Here is a 23505-nt window from a genome sequence, read left to right on the forward strand (position 1 = left end):
TTGGCACATCTATAAGTCATTTGCATTTTCTGTTATTTTTGTACAATTATGTGTTTGAAGAGAGAATTATTTTTTTCTTCTTTTATTTTGTTACCCTCCCCTTCCAAAACTCCCTTAATTACTTTCAGTTCAGGTTGACTTACCATCTTATTCTAGGTAATGAAAGTCAGGTGAGAAATAGAGAAACTTAGTCTAAAGCCAATCAGTCTGTTAAGTTGAATACAAAATGCACTTGTGGTTCATTCACTCTTGGTAGGGAAAAAGAGATGCTGACAATTCCCAGTGAACACCTAGAGAAGAAATGAAAAAAAAAAAATGATTAAAGCAAATATCAACACTGCAGATAGGAGAGGGAACAAATACAAGGCACGCTCTGCTCTGAAGTGCTGCTGCACTACAGAAACAGTTCACATGGATTTCAGAAGTTTCTATCTTTTATTTTTGTTTTCTGGTCTCCTGTCTCAGAAGCTCCATCAGCCCAGATTTTGTGTGGCCCAAAGAAACAATGCTGTCATTGCAACTTGCATGTTCCTGTGCATGAGGCTGAAGTGAGGTCCCCATGACTAAACCCTTCTGGAGCACCCTCAGAAGGGAGATGGCTTTGTGGAGGGGACTCAGGTCTATCTCTTCTAGCACAGAGGCAGAGCTGGGAGAGGATGTGATGTTTGCGGCTGTTGAGAATAACCTGTGTGCTCTGGTGCTTTCAAGCTCTCTTCCCAATCCCAAGGGCTGTAGTTGATGGATAGAGCTCTGGGGCAGAGGCTGCAGCTGCACCTCAGCAGCTTGTCAGGCTGCTCTCACCACCAGCATGTTCCTGCTTTTGGAAGACAATTTTCTAGGATGCTCCTGTCTCCCAGCTCCCTGATGAAGCAGTGTGGGCTAGTGGAGCTGCAGACTCTGCCTCTTCAACCCTGATCAAGTCAACACCTGTGTGCATGTTCCTCCTCGAGGCGGGACTCGCAGGAGAACAATTCTAGTGCCATTGTGCCTTTCCCTCTGTGCTTCACTTTCCTTGGCTGTAAGATGAGGGAAAGATTTCCAAACTTGTGCAAGTAGTGCTGGACCAGGTGCATGCAGAGTGCCACATGAGGTTAATTGTGCACTGGCTTCCCTAACCTTCTCAACTCCTTAGCTGTAAAGATCTGTCTAAGCAGAGAAATTTTCATTTTCAATTCACAGCCTGCACATTAAAGCTCCAGCAGAACTTCCAAGGTAGGGTGACATAAGTAAAGTATTGTAACTGCTGATTTCTCTCTGGCTTGCAGGTGTTGGGTTTGTTTTCGGCTCATTGGCATTAATTGGAATGAATTTTAATGAGTTCATGTGGCTTAGAATTGAAGCAGTTATAACTAATTCCATGTGTACATGCCAGATATATGTGTATGAGAAATCTCATGATCAAATAATTATTTCCTTGCAGGAACAAGAGCTGACAGTGCCAGCAGCTACCTAGTACCAGCCTGGATTATGCAGCCTGAATAAATCTGAGGCTTCAAAACCCAAAACCATCTCCAATTACCCCTAATCCCTGGGACAAGGTCCCTCACCACAATACACTTCAGTTTGCCCTCTCTGCAAGGATGTCAGTACCAGAAGCCACCTTTCAATAAGGTTTTTGAGATCTCTTAATGAACAGTGCAATGTGACCAAATACAGCTGTAGAACAGTTTAGGTTGGAAGTCCAGTCATTATCGTAACACTGCCAACCACGTCCCTAAGTGCCACATGTAGGCAAAAGAAATGGAAATCACTCCAGGAAAGGGATGACAGCTTAACTTTCCATGACTATCATTTAGTGGCAGCTGTGAGAGGCAGAGCATGAAGGAAAATTGCACATCTCAGCATCTCTCACAACTGGGGGCTCCATTTACAGTCCTGATAGAACATCCTTTCCTCATATGAAAAGACAGGGGTGGGAAGATGTCCCTGTGTTAATTTTTCAGGCTTCTTCTGCCCTTTCCTTGTGCTTTAGTTTTTTTTTTTTTTCCAGATGCAGGGCTTTGTGCTGATGAAGATTAAAATGTCTGTGCAACCTTCCTTGGTACAGGCACAGAACAAGTCAGTCGGTGTCAGTATGGCTCTGCCTTTCTTCAGCCCATTGTGCCAACAGCTCATGGTCTCACAGGGGAGAAGATGGGTGGCTGCTTGAAATGCCCCATTTGTCTCAGCTGGCAGAAGGTGTGAGAGGCTCCTGGATGGCCACAGCACACACATATTCTTACAGGAGCTCAAAGTTAAATGTCCCCTTTAATAAGGATGAGACACTTACATTTGCATAAGTGTCAGCCTTAATGGGTTTCAAAATGTATAAAACAGCACAGGGATCACCCCTGTACAATTGGAGAGGCTGGGGAGATGGGCTGAGAGGAGAGGTGCATGTGTCCCTGTCATGATGGGTAATGCTTGTGATCTTCCCCAGCACCTGCACAGGAACCTTAACAAACCATGCTCTATAACAGACCCCAAAACAGCCCTGAGCTACACAGCCTAACATGGTAAACACCCTCCAGCACATTAAAAGAAATACCATGAAATATTTGGCTTAGACAATTTTCCAAGTTCAAGTGGCTCAGTATGTCACTGGGAGGCAGGTGGGCACTGCTGACTGCCCCTCTGCTCACATGGTTTTAATTTGACACTGGAGAAGCTTGATGAAACCTTTCTTTTTCCTGGGGATAAGCCATGCTGAATTTTCTGGGCTGTTCCAAGGCTAAGGAGGAGTGCAATTATTGTAGCCCAGCTGCTGTGTAATAATGCACTGATCACCAACATGATGTTCTGCTCCAGCCTGATTTTGAGCCTGAGCTTTGAGTGTGATCAGTCTGAGTGTCCCCTGGGTGGGTTCACAGCTCACTGTGTTTTACTTAAGCTTCAGGAGGACTTTCTAAGACATATCTGTTTTCTTGCTGCCCTGACTCTGTGCTGTCTTTTTCCAGACTGGAGGATGTGAGAGCCTGCAGGAAGGCCACGCTGGCTGTGACATGATGAACCAAGACAGGTCTCAGTAGGAATGGTGTAGCTGGACTTGATGTTGGTCCTATGGCAATCCAGTATGGGAGTTTCTCTGAGAAGATGAGAAAGTGAGAATCCACTGATGGCCAACAGGAAAGGCTCTTAATGAGATGTTTACCTAGTTTATCTTAGGAAAATGTTCCCACAGAGCTGCCACAATACCTGGCTGGACACTGACAGAAACCTGCCTTTTCTCCCCATGGCTACAGCTGCTCTGACCTACCACAACCCTTCTTTGGGGATCTCAGCAGGACTTGCTAATTCTGGCTCACCACTGAGCTAAAGCAGAAATGCAGTGACTAAAAGGCTCCAGTAAATCAGAGGGTGGCCAGGGGGCTTGGATCCAATCCAGCTGTCAGTGTAGACACAGCAAATAATATATTGACTGAACTTGTCTACATCCCTTTGCAGAGATCAGATCCTGGTTCCTGCTTCACAACTACTAACACTGCTCTGACAGAAGTGAGTGATGCCTTTAGATCCCAGAGTCACAGTTCAGCTCATGAGCATGACCTAGCCAATGGACTGCGGCATGGTTTTGCAGAAAACTATTTCATTGCAGTATAGATTTGGTTTCAGACTCCTACATGGGAATGCTAGTGCCTCAGAAAGGCTATTTTGTCGCTGCCTTTATTTTTGTCAAAGGACTTGTTTGTTTTTTTTCATTGGATCTGCTCTGTAACAGCTATGATTATAAATCATATTTGATATAATTTTCCAATGCCTTATAATTCTGCTAATCTGGCCCTTGGTTTAGCAAGCTTTGATCCCACAACATCCCTTATCCCTTTCCTTGATGTCAGCAGTAGCCCCATTAGAGCTGGAGTCCAAAAGGTTAATTGCCTAAACCATAATTATTGAGTTTCTTCTCCCTGGTGTGAGCTGGGGACATCCCGTGCTAGTGACAAGTAAGTCCTCAGAAAAGAGAGCTGGATAGCAGGGAGACAGCTTGCTCATCAACCTGGTAGCCCTGTGTGAGGTGACAGATTCCTGGTTCTGGAAATGTTTTCAGGTTCAGCAGCCTGAGTACTGCCACAGTCTAACCCAGCTGGCCTGCACTCAACTCCGTCTTGCAGACAACCTGATCCCTTCTGCAAAGGAAGGAATTCCTGAGAGAAACTGTGAGAAACTTTGTGTTGTTACCTGGTAGGACTGTCCAACTTGGGAATGCAGGTGGTCACTGTGCTCCCCTAACCCTGGCTGTTCCTCTGGAGCAGCTCTGGAGGAGCACATGGTGTGGCTCGGGATGCATGGATCAGGATACAGGCACCATGATTTCCCAGAGAGGTTTCCAAAGAGTCAACAAGAACTGGTCCTGGTGCATGGGGCACTGGGCTTTGTGATCCTGAAATGGAAGCGTCTTTGTGACCTCTCTTCTGTGATGCTGCCCTGGGGTTTGTCCCAGGCTGCTGCAGAGGGAAACAGAGGTAACGCCTCAAGCTCTGCACTCTGCAACCTTTCCATGTGCAAGGCAAAGCTTCAGAGTGAGGCTTGGAGGCTGCTGGTGGTGGCAGAGATGCTGTCTTCCTGCTGTGAAACCTTGGTCAGAAGTGGAAACACACGTGCCTTTTAAAAGAGAATCTGTAGAGTGGGAAAAAAAAAAGGAGCAAAAGAACTCTGTCTTTCTCCCTCTCTCTTTTTTTTCCTTTTTTTTTTCCCCCTAAGAAGATAAAACCAGCTGTCTCAGCCCAGTAAGGTACATTTGAAATGATTTTGAAAGGCACTGTGGGGAGCTGGACTTCTTCTCTTTAACAATTTTCTGCAGCTAAATAAGAAAAAGTAACAAAACCTGAAACAATGGTGAGGAAGTCCAGAGGCTTCTCACAAAGTCTGCTGGTGAAAGACAAGCTTTCCCTGTGACTGAGAGGGTAACTGCTGGCCAGAACAATCATTCAAGCATCTGAGCAAAACAGAAGCATGTGTGCATGTGTGAATTCCTTGGACAGATCTGAGTGAGGAAAAAAGCCCCACTGAATGAGGGGAGGCAGTGTAGGAGTCAGCATTATCAATTGCTCCCCATTTTTCCTTTGAAAAATCATACCAGGCCATCTACTTCCCTCCCAGATTAGAATGAAAACAATGGGTTTTCTAGTGGAGCCCACATGTGATGAGGGAGGCATTTTCCATACATACATGCATATTTTTATACATAAGTACACAGCAACTACATATATAAATATAGTCATATATGTACACATGTAGGTATAAGAAATTTTAGCCCATCTATTTAGCAGTTTCTTTTTGATCACATATAAAATTTTTGATAGTATATCATATTTTCCTGTACTTCTTTATGCTGTTTTTTATGTTTTTGTTGCCCACTAACACATTTTCTATCTTTTCCCCAAATCAGAGCCTGCGTGGCTGGGTTCTTTCTGCAACCAGCCCACTAAGAGGCAGAGGTAAAGAAACCCAGGGCTTTGCGTATTGTGAAAGATTTTCTCATTTTCCTGGGTAACTGAAAACAAATAGTGATTAGATTAAAACAAACAACTATGCACTCCTATAGCAAACTACTGAAACTGGACCTTAGAAATGGAGGAGATTGCTGGTGTGGGGCTGTAGTAATCATAGCTTGGCATGATGGAGCACCCTTCAGGCAGAGGAAATAGACCCCCAGCTTGCTCCGTGTTTTATTGCTCCGATCCTGCGGTGCTGTGTTGATTTACCACAGCAGCAGAAGCTGTGTTTTCAGACGTGTGTTAGCAAAATCAATTCCCCTGCTCTGGAGCACAGGCTGGTGGAGCTGAGCTCAGCAGGGGCTCCATGCCCCTGGCAGCAGGAGGATGCTCAGGACAGCGAGAGAGAGATGGAGGAGGCAAACACACGAGGGTGGTGGAAGTCAGGATGTAACCAGGCAAGCAGGAAACCTCTGCAGTGATTCTGGTGGTTCCCCTGGCTGCTTGCCCACGTGGTGAAGATCAAATCTGACTTCTACATGGCCATTTCTGTCCCTCAAAACAGCCTGCCCTGACAGTTTTTGTGAGGAGCACGTTGTGACTTTGTGGACATGACCTTTGGAGCTCAATTGTTGTAACAGGGATTTCTTGCTGATGAACAAATTTAAAGAGATTCAAGATGAAGGGTCCCCAGCTCCTGTCTTGTGAGGTAATGGCAGGAAAGGCATCAGAAACCAAGGAGATTGGAGGAAGCTGGGAGTGGGTAATCTGAATAAATAAGAAATTCTGTGAGCAATGAAGTGACTGAAATGTTCTTGATCATCTCTTTCCTCCTTTCTTGTAACACTGCAATCTGAGCAGACTTTCAAATATCTCCTTCCCCACAATAGTGCTATGGGGCAAGGAAAAATTCAGCATATTGCTTGAAACATTAACAAGTGTGGAGAGAGCTTTCCTGAGATGGGACCAGTGGAGTTTGCAAGTTAGCTGAAAGCACAATGAAAAATGCACCACTTAGGGAATGTATAAATAATTCCATACATTATTCTATAGCACATCAAAACACAGAGCCAGCCTTGCACGCTTCAGCAGTTTTTGCTTCTGAGTGTTTTAAATGAGCTTGAAACCCTCTCAGATGCTCTTCTTCATAGGTGAATGGCTATCCAATGTACCAAAAGCAAAAACGTAATTAAACTTTAAACTACTAAAATGCCAAGTACCACTGGGATAACACAGGGGTAAAACACAGTAATTGTTTATATTTACGTCTAGTTACCATTTCTTTTCAGGTGTCTGCCAGAACTGCTACTTGGGAAAGGCAAAAAAATGTAAGAATCAGTTTGTCTTTGTAAAGTCAGAACTTCAAAGTCTTCATTGACTTTCAGTGTGGTGTGATCTCATTATCTGCCTGCTGAGAACAGTGCTCTGCTCTATGCTGGTAAGGCAGGGGGGGCTTCTTTCCCAGATATTTCAAATCCCTCCCCTTCCTCTAAAGCCCTGGTAGCACTGCATCCATCTCAGAGCACCTGAGCATGCTGTGTGCCACGCCTTGAGACTGCACTTTTGAAAAAGGATGACTCTCTGCCCTCTTTCTCTCAAGTCCTTTCCCAATTTCCCATGGCCAGGGCCACTTCAGAGCATTGGAAACTCCCGTGTCCTGGTGTAAGGACATCTCCAGGCTGTGTTGTCTGTTTAGTAGGAAATAAGGAATAAAGTTGTTACAGGAATAAGAACAAAGGACTGGTAGTTTAAATTACCACAGCAGGAATTTTTTGCTGCCAGGTCACATGACAATTCATTAAAAATGTTACAATCAAGTGTGAGGCCCTGTGTCTCAAGTGTGATGATATAGATGCACACACAAGACCCAAATAATCCAAGTGAAATTTAAGGGACTTGTTTGAATTTATGAACTGACTTTGATAATATTCTCAAATCTCTGCTTTGTTTGAGATGTTTGTTACATTTCAAGTTCTGATTTTAATATGTTAACTGCAGGAGAGAAAAGCAAATATGAACTAAAGCCTACATTTCTTGAGGATTGGCTTAGGAGAAGGTAGGAACTCTTTTGTTCTTTTAAGGTGTTACTGTGTGCGTAACTGGCAGAGGCCATGTAGGGACTTTGAGGAGGGAATTTTTCTCTTTTTATTTCTTTCCTATTGCAAAATGAACTTTGCCAATAGGCCTTGGTTTCTAAGCAGAGGTGTAATGCACAGGATGCCTTTTCAACTTGGCCCCAGCCTGCTTTTGAGCAGATGTGAGTGAGTCCAATTTTCATACTAATGGCTGTGTTGAGCTTATAAGACTTTCAATAGAAAACTGTGATAAACCATCTCAGTAGCAATTGTGAATCTGTGTTTTGCCAGGCTTCTCCAGGTTACTGACAGTTCAGGTGGTCCCACGAGCTCCCAAAAGATCTGCCTTTGCAGAGCAAGTTCTGCTAATGCTCAGATATTTCACATTGAATACACTGCAGACTGCCACAGGACTGTATCTTGCTTTGTTTAGGGGCAGTGAAAAGCTAGTGTAACAATCCAATTTAAAGATCAGACTTGCAGTGTATTTCTGCAAACAAGATTTCTGGAGTGATCAAAAAACTGGAAAAGGCTTTTTGAAAGTTTCAAACTTCTACAGAGGTTTGATTAGTCCTCGAGGTGGAAGATTACCTTCTGCATAGACATGTTCTCTCCCCTCAACATTTACTCTAGATCACCTCAAAGATCCCTTTCTTGGGCAAGGAAATGAAAGCAAAAATAATCTTCTTACTCCCACCGCCCCTTTATAAATGACTTGTGATAAAATCTTGCTGTAAAAACCAGTGGAATCAGTGCTATAATGACCATAAGAGTTAATTCCAAAGAGTTTTGTGTGGGTTTTTGCTTGTTTGTTTGTGGTATTTGTTTGGTTTTGTTGCTGGTGTTTTGTTTTGTTTGTTTTGCTTGTTCATTTTGCAGTTACTGGAGCTAATTTAGCCCAGACTGCAGACATCTACATCAGCCTGTCTATATTTCCTCCCTTAGCAGTGAGATGGTGAGAGGTTCTTCCAAGGGGGTCACTTGTGCTTTAGGGAGTGCTGCTGGGGGGGGGGGGGGATTAAACCAGCTCTGTTCCCTCAGGAATTCTGTATGAAATATAAATTATAAAACCACAAGGCTTTTAGCTGTGTGGTCTGGGGACCTTGGTTTAAATTTGGTAGCAGTTTCCCTTTAGACACAGTCTGCACATACTGCAGGGGCTGGAGAATATGTATCAGCAGTCCCTTGGCTTGATCATAGCAAACTTGTGGCAATTACTGTTTCTAGGTGTAATCTCAGTCTGTCCATGGGGAATGGGAAGCCAATTGCTTTGGAAACCTTAGCTGAATGCTGTGGCCCAGTCTTTCATTTCCAGCTCGCCTAGACAGAGATGAAAGACCTGTGTGCAGAACAGGCTTATTCATTCTGTGAGCATTGCACAGCAGGGCAGCCAGAAAGCCACCTGAAAGCCAGCCTGCAGAAAGGTGGCCAGACAGGCCAGAGAGAATTCCTTCCTTTGAACACCAGGGAGTCTGCAGGCTTCCCATCCAGGGCTGTTTGCTATTAACAGGCAGACAGAAGCATCTCTGCCTCTCCAGGCTGGGGGATATTGATGGATGGGTGCCAGGAGCTTGGTCTGGGGTGAGGTGAAAAGTGAGTAATGTGAACATACCCACCAGGCTTGTTCCTGCCAGCTGCTCTGAGCCAGGCAAGGTGATATAATCACAGAGAAGGCAAACCAGGCAGATCTGAGGAGTTGTGGGTTTACCCAGCTCTGTGCATCTCATCATGGGGAGCTGCCAGGGCTGGGGAGTTTGGATTTCTTGAAGAAAGGAGGTACCTCTGAGTCAGAGGATTTGGACAGTCAGAAGCTCCTCCCTATGAGGAGCAATGTTCCTGTCCCAGAGAAGTGTTCCTGTCCCAGAGAAATGTTCCTGTCCTAGTTCTGTCCCAGGGAAAATGAATTACAAAAATGTCTAACATCTTAATGCCTTTTTCTACTTTTTTCTCTAGGGTTATGGATGAAGCAAAGGCAGAACCTCTTGTCAAAAGCCAGAGCCAAAAAGGAACTAAGGTGTGAATGCCCCAGCGTGTTCCCTTGGCTTTTCCAAAGGATCACATCTCCTGGGATGTAATTAAGTTCTTTTCTTTGCACCCATTTCTTTGTTTCTTTCAGCTCTTCTCTGTCTTTCTACTGGAATTCACTTTGCCTGTCTCTTTTCAAATTTTTCAATCCTTCTTCTCTTGCTCTTCTATTGCTTTCTCAGGCTTTCTCTACTCACTCTACACTTCAACCATTCTTGTCCCTTTCTTTGAATACCTGCCTTCTCCTCTTATCCCCACAACTCCTTTTTTCTAGCTTCAGTTCAGTCTGTTGGAAATAGTTTTTCACTTTGCCCATGTCCTGGTCAACCTTAAGCCCAACTACATAGTTTTCTTCACCTCACAGATGATGACTCCTCCTTATTTCTCTTTAATTTTAGGATTTCTCTCCTGCACTTTTGGATTCTGTCAAATCCTGAGCTCATCTTTCTTATATTGCATCATTGCAGGGAGGTTTTGTAGACTCTTTATTGATCAGCTTAGTCTTCTCAACTTCTCTGTAACAGGGGCTAAATATATTCTGTGTGTAATGTGGGTTGGGTTTTGTATTACAATGCTGCTAAAATGCTGCAGCCACCTCAGGCTCCATAAAGGTGTACAGCATTACACAGTATTATGGCTTTACAATATAATCACGTTACCCAGCAGAAAGGCTGCAGAAACCTAAGATTACACTTCTTCCTACTGGGTGGTGAATTGTGATTAGAGAACCCCACGGAAAAACTGGGTTGCTCCATTTAGTCCTGCTCTCAATTCATCAGCCTGAGAGTTAATCGCTTGCCTGCAGCCCCGGCAGACTGAAATAGCACCATTTGTTCTGGCAAGTGGGCAGAGAGGACAAGGCTAACCTGCTGAGCTTCCCCCTGCCAACTGGCTGCTGTTTGGAGATGTGGCCTGAAGTGAAGATTTGCTTGTCTGTGCTTTGAATCTAATTGTGTTTGTTGACCTTCTGACTTTTTCTCTTGTGAATCAGTTCTAAACCTGGAAGCAAAGTGCTATTTTAGTAGTCAGGCAGAAAGGGCTGCTTAGGTCCTACCTCTGTCTTTGTGTGTCTGGGAGTAATGATGAATGCTTTATTTTCATGAGATCACAGAATTAGCTCAAGAGAAGCATGAAATGCTTTTAGAAACATATCTTGAAGTAGATGGCATGGTATTTGGCTCTTAATTAGTTTTTGATGGGGTTTCTGTAATGCAAGGCAGCACAGATCGATGTTTCAGGATTGTTAACATTATAGTTTATTTCATGAGGTGAAAAGGGGAGTATCCCACTTTCTCTGTTTCGGCAGTACCTTACATTCATTGTATGTAGTTTTTTATTGAAAAGGGCTAGAAGGGTGACTCCCTTGGATTCTCAGTATCATCCTGGGTACATCAGAATCCCGCCAAGCTACAAACGCTAAAACATGATATCTGGATACCCAACTTCCCAGCAGCTTTTGTGCTTTCTGTCACACTCAAAAATCTTTTAATCAGGGATGAAACCCTGAGTTGTGCCTCTCTGTTTCTCTGTGGTTTGCTTACTATTAGATTTGAGTGAAGTAACAATAGAACAGGGCTATACCATGCTGTTAAAATTCAGTATAACCCTTTCAATTTAATACTGAACTTTTATGGGGGTAAATGGAAAAAGGTTCTGACACTTGATCTGCATCACATTTATACTTTCTCTTTCTATACCCTGGAAATACTGTCTTTGTTCTGCTTTTCATCACAGATGAATTGGGTACACTTCAAGCTGTCTGTTGTTCTATATTTTCAAACTACTGCTAGTAAGAAATTATCTTGTAGTACATTCTGTTTCAGTGAACTATGTTTCAGAGATAGATAAAGAACTCCTGACTGTCAGTTGAAGAGATCCTAATGGACAAATGGGAATAAATACGTGAATACATATAGGTAAGTACATAAAGGCACATATATACAAAATAAGAACTCCCATTTTCAGTTCCTAATGGTACTGCTCTAATGAACACTGCTTCTGCCACACACTTAAATGCACAGTGGTTAATTCTGTAGTTTTTCCCCTTCTCCCCAATTTTTTTAAATTTTTTTTCTGATTGGTCTTAGTAGTTCCAGTTTGTTTCTTGTCAACAGTCAGTTTAATTTTTTCTTATCACAGCCCCTCTAATGTTTCCAATACTGCAGCAGGAGATAATAAAAGACTTGGGATTCTCAGTTGGGATTTGATTTCTTGCAATGTTGTGGACAGAACAGTAATTTAACAACACTTGCTGGTTCAGATAACTAAACACAAAGTGCCAGGACAATGGGTCCATGAGGGCCTGAGCACAGCATTAAGATGCTTGTCTTCAAGACAATGATTTCCAGGAGATGAGAGTGCAATACTTGTTTTTGCTGATGACGAATGTATGCCCCAAATGATTAACTGACTTCCTAAAGACACAGGAGGAAGAGTCACAAACTAAACCTAGGTCCCTTAGCTGTTGAACTTTATCAATAAGATCAAATCACTTTCAATACCTCATTATTCTATATTCAGATTTAACAGGTCCTCTCATTTCTGTTTGTGTGTCCATCTGATACTACTGGCAATGATTTTGGAGTAACACCTTTTGATCTTAAGAAGGTGTAACCCTTCTATCAAACCCTAAAAACTCTCTACAAATCCATTTCCCACAAAGGGGCTGTAACACATAATCCACTCATGAGGCAAGGCTCCTTTTGCAGAGCCAGTGTGAGTTGCTACCATTCCAAAATCAAACAGGACAAGCTGGTGTGACTTGGGTCACACCAAGTGTGGGTATGGGTATGGTCTTGCCCTATATTGCCATCAAATCTCTGCTTTATTCCTAAAATATTAACTATTGCTTATCAGCAGCAATTTCTAAAAATGTCATAGCTCTGCAGCAATCTGGTGTCATGCTACAATGAGACCTGTGTCTAAATAGACCTTAATTTCATACTGAAGGGGCTCTGTGACTACCTGCTCTTCTGTCCTGTTGTGAATCTGGTAAGGACACTGTGCTTTTTTGGTAGCCCAGGTGCAGTCATTAATTCACACAGCAGTTATTGAGAGCTGGTGACAGTAAAAAGAGGCAGCTTCAGTGACTAGAGCATCAGGAGAACAACAGATGGGTGAGCTGTGGTGCTGGTTGTGTGTATAGTGCTTTTGTATTCATGACAACCTACTCATTTGCAAAGAGCACAGAAAATCAATCAAAATCTATACCAAACAAAGAAATGATAAATTAATCAATAAAGCCATAGGCTAATCAAATGGTACCCTCCTCAATGACTTTAATAGAAAATGAACAATTGCTGGTTCTGGCTCCTGATTTAGAATGACAGTATTTGCAAACAAGCACTGATTCAGTCTTTAGTTAATTAAGTCAAGTGAGCTGTATGGAACAGGATTCCACTTCAGGTTTTTTTTTTTTCAGTTAATGAGATAAATGGATTCAATTTCCCAGTTTCATACACCTTTTCCAAAGACTGAATAACAGTACATGAGTTTATACACAGCAGTACATTGTGAAGGCAGGACTACAGGTCACTGAAGAGCTCTGGTCCACTGCTGAAACTTAAGTTTTTGCACTATATAATCTCTGTCATACATCAGCATTCAGCTTCAAAACCAGTAATCTCTATTTGTCTTGTTCATCTATCCAGAAATTATCTCCTTCATCTGCTAGAAATAATTCCTAGTTTCCAGATTAAGTGTGTCTAAACTATCTCGTACTTAGTTAATTCCAAATGACTCATTTCTTTCCAAGAGCTCAGTGTCTGTGATTGGGTTATTGCCACTTGTGTCTGATGCATACTTGGGGATGCAATGGTGGGCATTTGTACCACAGGGAGAATCCACCTTGTCTGTCAAAGAGCAGGCTTTGGTCACTTTCTGGTCCAAATCTTTCCCAATTGACACATGATACTCAGAAGCAATACTACTCTGTTCATCTGCCATAGTATATTGCCTTGTTCACTGTTCAACTTTTAGTACAAAAGCAATGAGAAAATTCTTATTCCAGCTGATTGGTGTTGGGAAAGAAGGGGTTGTAAAAGGAAAATATATAGGTTTAGTCTTGGGCCATTACAATAATTTAAGGAAGGATTTTTGGGTTTAGGTACGTAGGTGATCATACAAATTTCTTTGGCCTTGAATCAGGGAGGCAGAGCAATGGATTTGATTCCTCCAGACAAAGATCCTGAGGGCTGGAATACTGCCTGCCAGGCCTGGGCTTGTGTATTCCATGGGGACAGGTCACTGCAGAGGTGCTATTTGGGTTCTGCAACAGACTGTGCTTTTGTATCCTTTGAGCTCTGGGGATCCTTTCAAACAGGCAAAGAGTGCATTTACAAACAGAGCCATCACCAGTGGTGCTGCCCCAGACTCATTCAAAGTGTTTCCTATTGTCTCCTCTTGTTCTGGAGGAATCTTAGACTGGGAACCAGAAGCAATATTTGCCTTTAATCTTGTCCAGAAACTTTGCTTCCACAAAGTTTTCCACGAGTTTTGTAGTTTTTGTTTTTTTTTCATTTTCTATGAGAGTGAACCTCAAGTGAAGATAATGAGCTTCATGCATTCAAATCAGTGCTTGAGTGTTAATTAGGTCACTCTTACTAGGATGATTTATTGACCTATATTCAGTATTAGCAGCCTTAAGTTTTCCTACACAGAGGATCAGTGAAAATTGCATTCATCATTCTTTGAGACATTGATAATCTTATATTTTTCCTCTATTTTAGGTTTGCAGAGGAGATTAATAAATAATGTAATCTAAGGGCCTGATTGAGTAGTTTTTCAAGATGTTGAGAGGCCTCAAAAGAGAAAATAAGCCTTGATTTTTAGGTTTTCAAAGCAGATTAACAAAGATCAGCTTTTGGAGCCTGATTGACTATTTTGAGCTGAACTGGAGGGCTTCCATTGATTGCAGTAGTCACTGGATGATATTAATATATTGTACATAGAGAAAATGGCCCAGCTACTTATATAGGATAAGAGCTTATAAAAGTCTCCAAAGCCAGAATCAAATATCTTTGCTGTTTCTCAGTGTGATGGATAGCTTGTAGAAAGAGAGTTTGGAATGAGAACTTTTATTCCTCTATTTTTTCTTTTCTGGGTTTCAGGTTTTTTTTTTTTTTTCAGAAGTCTTGACACAAGGGATGGGTAAACCAAGTATTAGTAGCCTTCAGATTTGTGTGTTTTTGAACATCTAATGTGACTAGTGAGATTCTGATGCTGGTCTCTGGAGTAGCCTGCAGGCCAAGTACTTTCTTGTACAGATCAGGGTTGTTTGTTTGATGTTTTGTTTCTAAATTTAATGAAATACAACACCATGCCTTTTTCAATATGGGGGCATGAAACTGTGATGGTGCAGTCTCAGAGAAAACAAAAGGAAGTCATCTTCACAAAATGTATCCTTAGGCTGTGGAGTTCCTTTCTGCAGTTGCTGTAAATGCTAGAAGTTTCCATGCATGTAAAACATAAGTGAACAAATTTATTGGGAGAAAAATCCTTTAATGGGTATCCCCTTTGGTTTGGGAAAACCTTTAACAGGATTTCCGGGAGGCTGAAAAAATACTTGAAGTATCATTGAACGCTTGTCATGTTCTAATATGTTTCCTCAAATAGCTGGCATTGATCAGCATTGAAGGAAAATCTTGGATCAGCCAATGCTCTGTTGCCCTGTCCTTGAATTATGTGACCATACTTCCTGTGTCTGTGTAGGCATGTGTGCTCATCTTCTACCTGCATCAATGTATTTAGAGGGTTGAATTGTCCCCAGATTTGGCAGAGGTTAGAGATCTCAAATATAGCCAGCTTCTATGTATTTTGTGAAAAGAAGAGACCTGAAAGAGATTAAGGAGAATTTTTCTGTGTTAGTGCATGACCACAGCTTTTGCTAGGCAGTGGAGTCCACATAAAATTACACTGCTATCATTGTCCAGACATGGGAAAAGGCTTCAGAACTCACAATCTATCAGACATCAGAAAATTCAGCCGAAGACAAAGCCAACCAAGCAACTGATTTAACTACCTTTCATCACAGTGTTTTCTCTGCAGAATTTCAAACCTGCAGAAATTTCCCTGAAAGAAAATTGCCATATTTTGCTTTGGACTTGATCCAAATGGCAAAAATGGGCTCTTTGGAGAGGTGAGGTCGTCTCTCTTCCTCACGAATTTAAGGATCATTAGGCACTCTTAGCAATGATCCAGGATTGGTCTCTGCAGAGTCTCCACACCTTAATTGTTGTATTCTTCAATTCTTTATTTAGGTCTGTAGGAAAGGCTTGCAGAGAACAATCAAGCCTGAAGTCATTTCATTAGAATGTCTGAATTGATACTAAAATTTGAAAGCTAGTTCCAGCCTATGGGTAGGAATAACAAACACATGCAAAGCCAGGCTCTACATCCTTTGCAGCTTCTTATTTAGCAGGTTCTCTGTCTGGAGTCCAGCTGAGTGCAGTGGGATTGGTCACTGTGCAGGCAGGAGGGGCAGAAGCAGCTCTGTAATGCACTGGCTAAAAGGAGGCAAGCTGGCTGCAGTCCTGGGACCCAAAGCCAGGCTTGGTGGTACTCCAGGCCCTCCACAAACCAAGCTGGGAGGACGTTCCTGTGCTAACAGCCCCTCCTGGAACTGGTGCTGCCACACTCTGGGAGCAGGGCTTGAAGGCCACACAGGATTTCCAGGTGAAAACAGTAACTTGACAATGTGTATATATAATTATTTTTTTCCAATAAAATCCACTATTGTCAGCACTTCTTTATCTCCACATTCTAGCCCCACAGTTTCCATTCTAATAAGACCAAAAGGGCATCTAAAAGTAATAAAAGCTTTTTCCCTCCCCTAGTGAGCTTTCTTCTCCAGCATGTTGATGCTCCTGATAACTGATCATGCCTTCTTACTTATTCATGAGAGTGATTCTGGCCTACAGATGCACAGAGCTGATAGTGAGCAGCTCACTCTGGAGACACGACTGGACAAGAACAACTCAGTGTTATACGAGGCTGGGAACATTTGCAGTGAAAACACTTCTCTGGGGAAGCTGGAAAGGGTGAGTAATGTTATCTGCTCAGGATCTCTGTGTAAGTGCACATGGATTGGCGTTTCAGTAAATGGGAACAGGGAAGAGGGCACTTGGCTCTTTCAACACCAGTATAGATTAGCACCAGCTACTCATCATAAAGTAACACTGAATTTGAGCTTCATGAACTATATGTAATTAGTTATTACATGCAACCTTTAATCAACACAAAGAAAATACTAATGACTGCTAATGACTCATGGAGGAAAGGAGTTCCTGGGGGAAAGTTTTGTATAAGCTCACTTGACCTCCTGTGCTGTGGAAGCATACTGGGCTGGACATTTTTTTTAAACCCAGACTGACTGTTCTTAAGTTCTCATATAACATAACAGATAATAATTTTGGCTAGGAAAAAAAATAATCTATTTTCCTTTTATACATTTATGTAATAAAGAAGGGAGAGAGCGAGATGGATTGGAAAATGTGCATCAAAAAAGTGGCTGAAATGTGGAAGGGTTTTGGCTCTCTTCTTGAGTTGGAGATGGAGTCATTTGATTTTGTTGATGCATTTCTTGCTTTTTGGCCTTTAAAAAAGTTTCTAATAAAAATCAAATCCCCAAAAGAAAGCAGCAATTTCTCAGAGGTGGAAAATAACATCAAAGTAGAAATGATTTTTAGAGCTGGCATTTCTGGGATGTTTAATGATAAGTCAAACTTGCCAGAACAGAGAAAAGCTGAGCTAATGCACAGCAGTCAAAGATTTTTCCCTTGACTACCACAGCTAATATTATCAACAAGCCTGCATATTCCCTGCAAAGAGCAGATGGGAAAGCATCAGTTAATGACCATATATACAAGATTGGGAATCTCTCTTTTGCAAAAATGCAGGCAATTCAGGTGAAAATTTTTGTTCATATATATACACTTATGAATAGCTATTAAGTGAAGGTCAAATTCATTGGAGAAAATCCTTCCCTTCTTCCCAATTTGGAGCTACTCAAATGGCTGAGTCACGATGGATGCAAAAATCTAGTAGTGCAATGAGTCATCAGGAGGAAGAAATCCGAATCAAGAGATGTAGGATTATCTGGGACAGGTCTGGCTGGCTGATGGATAGCAAGGGATGACTTGCAGTTGGACCTGGTACTGCTTGTATTCTGTGGACCAGCTGGGAGTCCTGTTGGGCACTTAGGTCCATTGCCAGATTTTGAAGAATGATGGCTAAAATCCTGCTGATCCCTCTGTGCTGACCAGCAGAGTTTAGTCCCCCAAAGACTTTAAATGAGAAGCAGAATGAGAATAATCACAGAAAGAAAGAAAATTACAAGCATGAAATGGAGGAGTTGCAGAAAGACTTCTCTGACCACATTATTTTAATGTAGGGTCTGAAATGGTCTTCATATCTAGCAGAGGGGTCTCTGCAGGCTCACAGCAACTCTATGCTGGAAAAGACTGGAGCAAAAAGAATATTATGTAGGTATTTGGTTTTAGTCCAATGATTAGTAGAGACCTACTTCCTGGGCCCCTCTCAGGAAGCCTGTTCCCAATCCTCACATGGACATTCTGCTTGCTTAAAAAAGTAACATCTTTTAAAAGATAAGCCTACACAGTAAAATGAGAATATGGAAAGGCCAGTTGTAAATGCTGACATGAAAGAGAGATTTGAGGGAATCAGAGATTATTTTTGGTCTTGCCATTAAGAGTGGTTTTCCTGTCAGTATTGGGATATGGCATTTATTAAATTAGCAACTGCTTCTGGTTTGTGTGGAGGACATACTGCTGGGTTGAGAAGCTCATTAGCAATATTTGTTGAATTCATATTTATTCCCACAATCAATACTTGTAACATACTAATTAAATCATCTGTTTAGGACAGCCCCATGCTGTACCAGAAGGAGTCTGTTCCCATCACGCCACATGCAATACAGCATTTAGTTCCCATTATTATTAATGAGCACTGCAGGCTTAATTCCTGACGTGAGTCTCTGAGCAGGCTTGCACAGCCTCATCCTTCTGCTGAATGTTTTAAGCAGTGCTTTTTCCAGCACTCAGGATGCATTAACCCTCCTGGTTAATTTTGCTTTGCTCTGGGGTTGGAATGGACTTCAACAGCCACTCCAAAACCACTGAAGCACTGTTCAGTATCTTGGTGAACTTTGAAGGGGGGCACAGGAGCCTCTGCAAGGAATCCAAAGGGACCAGCTGGATATGGTGAACCTATGGAATTACATGGAAGAGCAGAGCATTCAGATTTTCTCTCACTCTTGGAGGCCGAGTCATTGTAAGAGGAAGACAGTGCTTCTGACTATTGGTTATCTTGGCCTCATGTTAAAATAATAATGTTTTTAATGATTCCCTGTTGTCAGTATTCTTTATTGTATCATGAAATATGACTTTAATTTCTTCAGTTGTGCTAGGATACAATTTTCTGCCCTGGAATTTGGCTGCTGAGCTCAGTCTTCCCTCAAGGGAAGAAGATGTGCACTGGTGTCTCTGAGTCCCAGCATGCAGCTGCAGTTCCCTTTCAAGCCAGAGATTTCTGCAGCACTTCTGCCAAACCCTGACCAGCAATCACAAGGAATGGGTTTGACTTTCAGAGGTTATGAATTCATCAGCTCCAATGGCCCCCTTGCTGAAAACCAGGAAGCAGAGCCAAGTCTCTTCTGCAATTGGCAGAGGTTGGGTGTGTGTGGGAATCGCTGTTGACCTGGAGCCTTCTTCTCCCACTGCAATTCCTTGCTCCCTTTTTGCCTTTGCTAGAGTGGTAGGGGGGAGTATCTCCTCTTTATGAAGTTTTGGTTTCATAGCTGAAATTTAGTGCAGCAGGGATGAGTGGCCTCTTGCTCCAGGATTTGTGGCAGCTTCAAGCTTTTACTCATTATTGCAGGAATATAAATTCCTCTGCCATGACTAGACCATAATTCACAGTGGGACAATTTATGTTATTAAAGAAAATGCACGTGGTTGTCATTTTGCTCATTAATCCCTCTTCATCACTCTTTGTTTCTCTCAAATGTTCAAACAGGCTCTTTGGGGCTTCCCTCACTCTGGGACTGTCTGGAAATGGCTGAAGCTCTGTGTGTCTGGCAGATACTTCCTTTGAGCTCAGGAGAAACCATATACTGCTGGAGATGCTTGGCCCAGGCAGCAAGTCTGAACTGCACAGATATGGAAGTGCGTGCCCAGAGAGCCAAGGGATGGCACTTTGATGTTCACAACAGGTCTGAGAACACCGACTGGGATGATGGTGGTGCTGCACTGCACGTGTGGGAGATGGGGACATGGTAGGACTGGCTGGAGGAGGAGAGGAGATGTGTGACTCACAGGGCCTGTGAAAGGGTGAATTTCCACTTAGACTAAGCTTAGTGCAGGCAAGACTTCTCCAGTGTTATCACAGACATGCAGTTTCTGTCTCCAGTTGGCTCACTTTAAATCAAGACTTTAGGAACATAGGATGGGTTGTGCTGATGTACCAACTGCAAAATCCATGACTTCTAAGTGATGGGCTAACAAGGAAAATTCAGAGTTAAGATTTTTCACCCTGTTTTTGTGAAGATTGCTAGAAAATTGGGAAAAACAGAAACTCAGCCAGAAGTGGTACAAATACTGTGGGTTTTGTTTGTTTTGGCTGGTGTAGCGCCTTTGTTCAGGGGTGTTTGTGCCCCCAAATCCAAGATTCTGGGTGTGTTAAACCCAAACTGCTCTCTAGGGAATTAGACCACTGCCTGTTATTAACCAGTGTGACTGTCTGTCATGGCCAACAAAGGAGCTATGGGCACCTGGCCAAAATCTCTCCTGGGATTGCTGGGATTTCTATGAAGTTCATCCTGAAGATCTTATTTCACTGTGATGAGGGAATTAGTGTATTTTCAGCCTCTTTTACCTTGCTTTCACTGGTTGCTTTTTCAAATTCCATCCTATTCTTCCTCTTTCTTTCTGTTCACATAATTCTTAATATTAAAAAAACACCAAGCCAGCCCTGCCTGATGCAATTTGAGGCAAGACCAGCACATTTTATTAAGCACTGCAAAACACTTAGCGGCACGAGGGTTTTCATGTGTAATCAGATGCAGCAATTGCCTTGATTGCAATTGCTTCTGGGTCTGTTGCACAGAAGCACCTGATTAGATTTTAGCAGTGCTGCCAATTCCAGAGGAGCTTTCAGCCTGGCCACGTGAAGGGGCCTGGGGGAAATCATGTACCTCGTCCTTGGTGCAGCCACTCGGAGAAGGGAGAGAAGCTGTTGGGTGGGGAAGCCAGGTGAATTTCCAGCTTCTCTGCCTGCCCAGTTTAGCACTGGGAATTGCTTCCTTGCTCTTCCTTCAGTTTCCCCATGGTTTTGGAGAACTTTGTGCCAGGCCTTTATGCCTCCTTGACTGTTGTGGACTGTTGTGTAGTGTCTGCTCTGCTGTCACACACCTTGGAGAGGTGTCCCCTCCCAGGCACTCTGGGGACTTCTGAGACACAGGGCCAGCCAGTGGTGGATACAGTCATTTCATCTGGAGGTTGGGAGGAGTTTTTGAAAATGTGTTTTTGGGATGTGATAAAAATCAAATTTTTGTTGAATGCTTTTGCTCTGTAAAATCCCAGTTCTGAACCATCAGATTGATGAATAGTGACACCTATGATCTGAACAAATGTTGATGTTCTTGGCATTTTTGAAATGTCAGTGCAAAGCTAAAATCCTCTTATTTGACTCTTCTTGACTAAAAAAAAATAGATCATCGAGTAGAAACAAAGTTTTCCTGTGAAAAATATCACCTGTAATTAAAAGAAAAAAAGCAGACTCTTTTCTTTCATGAAGGAAGTGCTTTATGAAAATAATTCAACCCACTATAGGGTGCTAAATTCAGAATTCTTCACATCACACACCACTCTACATGTTATTTGGGGGAGCACAACTTTAACATCAAACTTTTTATTGCCCTGGTGGAGATATTCTAAAAACCCCAAATTTATATAGGTGAAATGCTCTGAAAATCACCCACCTTCTGGCTGTTTCCAGTTTGATGTTCAAAAATGCCCTGTGGCTCTGTGAGCTTTTGATGATTTCCAGTCACTGAGTCCCACTCTGGGAACTCATACCTGCCCCTGCCAGTGAAACTGATGAAAATTTTGCCTGAAGAAAGTTTGCAGCATTGGACTTGCTCCAATTTGTTTTCCATCATGTATAACAAAGTGCTTATTTACTTTTTTTCACTTTGCCCAGCCTGGACAATTAAACCCCTGAGTCATTTTGCTTTTATTTCAAATCAGTTTCAGTCCCTGGTTCACTGACTTGCCCAGAGTTTTATAGCACTTAGATACCAGAAGGGAAAAATGCCATTAAAACCCCTGAAGATGTTGAAATTCATATGCTTGAATTTACAGTGCTTCAGGGGCTGTCCATTAATATGATGAATTCCTTGAGTTCTCTGTATGTGTGTGTTCTTTCTTTTATTAATGTTTTTAACAGCAATGGGATATATTAATAGTGGTTCACCTCTGGAGAGCAGAGCTGTGTGAAGCTCTGTTCTCTCAGATGCAGCTGAGCAATGTGGACAGCAGATGAGCCCTGGCTGAGATGTGATGGCAGAAATGTTTGTGGGGAAATAGCTGCCCACATTCAGCACTGAGGGTCTGCCTAAGGCAGGTGAGACATACATCTCATTCACATCAACAGAAAGAAATGAGAGTTAAAAGCTTTTTTGGGCTGTGAGCCCTTTTCTTATACTGCATTTAGCACCTGGTGCTCACAAGGCAAAGATTCATCTTTTCTCCACCAGCCTGGGTGCATCCAAGGATTCTGCCTCTTTCTCTCCATGGCTGGGACCACTTTCAGCACAAAGTTCTGTTACATTCATCCAGTTAGATTTTAAAACTTTCAGCCTGAGAAGGATTTGCCAGAAACTTTCACGTAGATGGATGTAAGAACACAAGGATAGATTAGGTGCTCACAGCTTCAGAAAGAAAAAGCATTTCCAAACAGTTGCAATTTGTTGATTTCTAAGCATTTCCTATGGAGACTGAAGAGGTGCTTTGAAATTCTGCATGTGTGGTTACTGTGCAGCACACATGACCTTTTACTTTGCCTCCTTTCACAGGTGCTTAGGAAGTAGCTAAACTGTGAACCTTGGGATGACTGAATAACTTTCAGTTTTCATAGCTGGAGATACGACTTAGAAATGAGCAGAAAGCAAATGGCAAGTATTAAGTATTCCTCTATTTTTATTAATTTTTTTTTTCAAAATCTCATATGTTTGTTGGTTTTGCTTTGTTTGCAAGCCTGGATCTAGACATCCTATTTGAGGTTTGACCCTTTCTATCCTCCCTGCAGAAAGCAGAGGCAGCTGTGACAGGGATGAGAGCCAGTTTTCCATCTCAGGAGAAATCAGGTGCTAACATAAATATAGCCATGTATTAATCTCCAGAGCACCTGGGGCCTCAGAATTTGGTTTATTTTAGTTTCATCAGTTATATATTTAAATGAATACTCTGATTGAGGGGATGCAGTGCCCTGGGCCCAAATATTGTACCAACACTGGACTTGTGTAGGAGGTGCAGGGGCAGACAGGATCAGCAGAGACAGACAAGGATCCTGGGAGCTAGTACCAAGCATAAAGATAGGGAGCTGTCATGGCATATCCAAAATGTATTCATCCCTGGGAATTATCCCTCCTCTTCCTCTCCCAGGTGACTCCCTGTGTGAGACTGAGTGGGCAAAAGAGTCTGGAAGCAATTGTTGTTCCTTGTAGCTAAAACTAATGCTGCTGTGAGGCATCCATCCTCCATCACCACTGGATTTCCAAGACAGGCTAAGAGCAGTTGTTCCCCCTACATGTTGATAACCTCTTTTGGGGGGAATTTTAGAGAGTGCCCCAAGTCAGTTTAATTCAAGTCACTGTTTTAAGATTAATTCGGTGCAACTTCTTATTGGAAAAATAGACTTCCAAATCAACCCAACAGCCTGGAGAAAAAATAACATTTGCACCCCCAAACCACAGGAAC

The 23505-nt window shown here is 42.5% G+C and overlaps 1 long non-coding RNA gene across 1 annotated transcript; it reads left to right on the forward strand.

Annotated features, from left to right (window-relative positions):
* The first annotated feature begins 419 nt into the window (after window positions 1-419).
* On the forward strand, window positions 420-23505 carry LOC141730479 (uncharacterized). Its single transcript, XR_012581998.1, has 6 exons — window positions 420-2178; window positions 2937-3080; window positions 6701-7467; window positions 9440-11427; window positions 16429-16548; window positions 19544-23505. It is a non-coding gene; the product is annotated as an uncharacterized LOC141730479 (long non-coding RNA).

Source organism: Zonotrichia albicollis, chromosome 10 (assembly GCF_047830755.1).
Source record: "Zonotrichia albicollis isolate bZonAlb1 chromosome 10, bZonAlb1.hap1, whole genome shotgun sequence".
Lineage (NCBI taxonomy): Eukaryota > Metazoa > Chordata > Aves > Passeriformes > Passerellidae > Zonotrichia > Zonotrichia albicollis.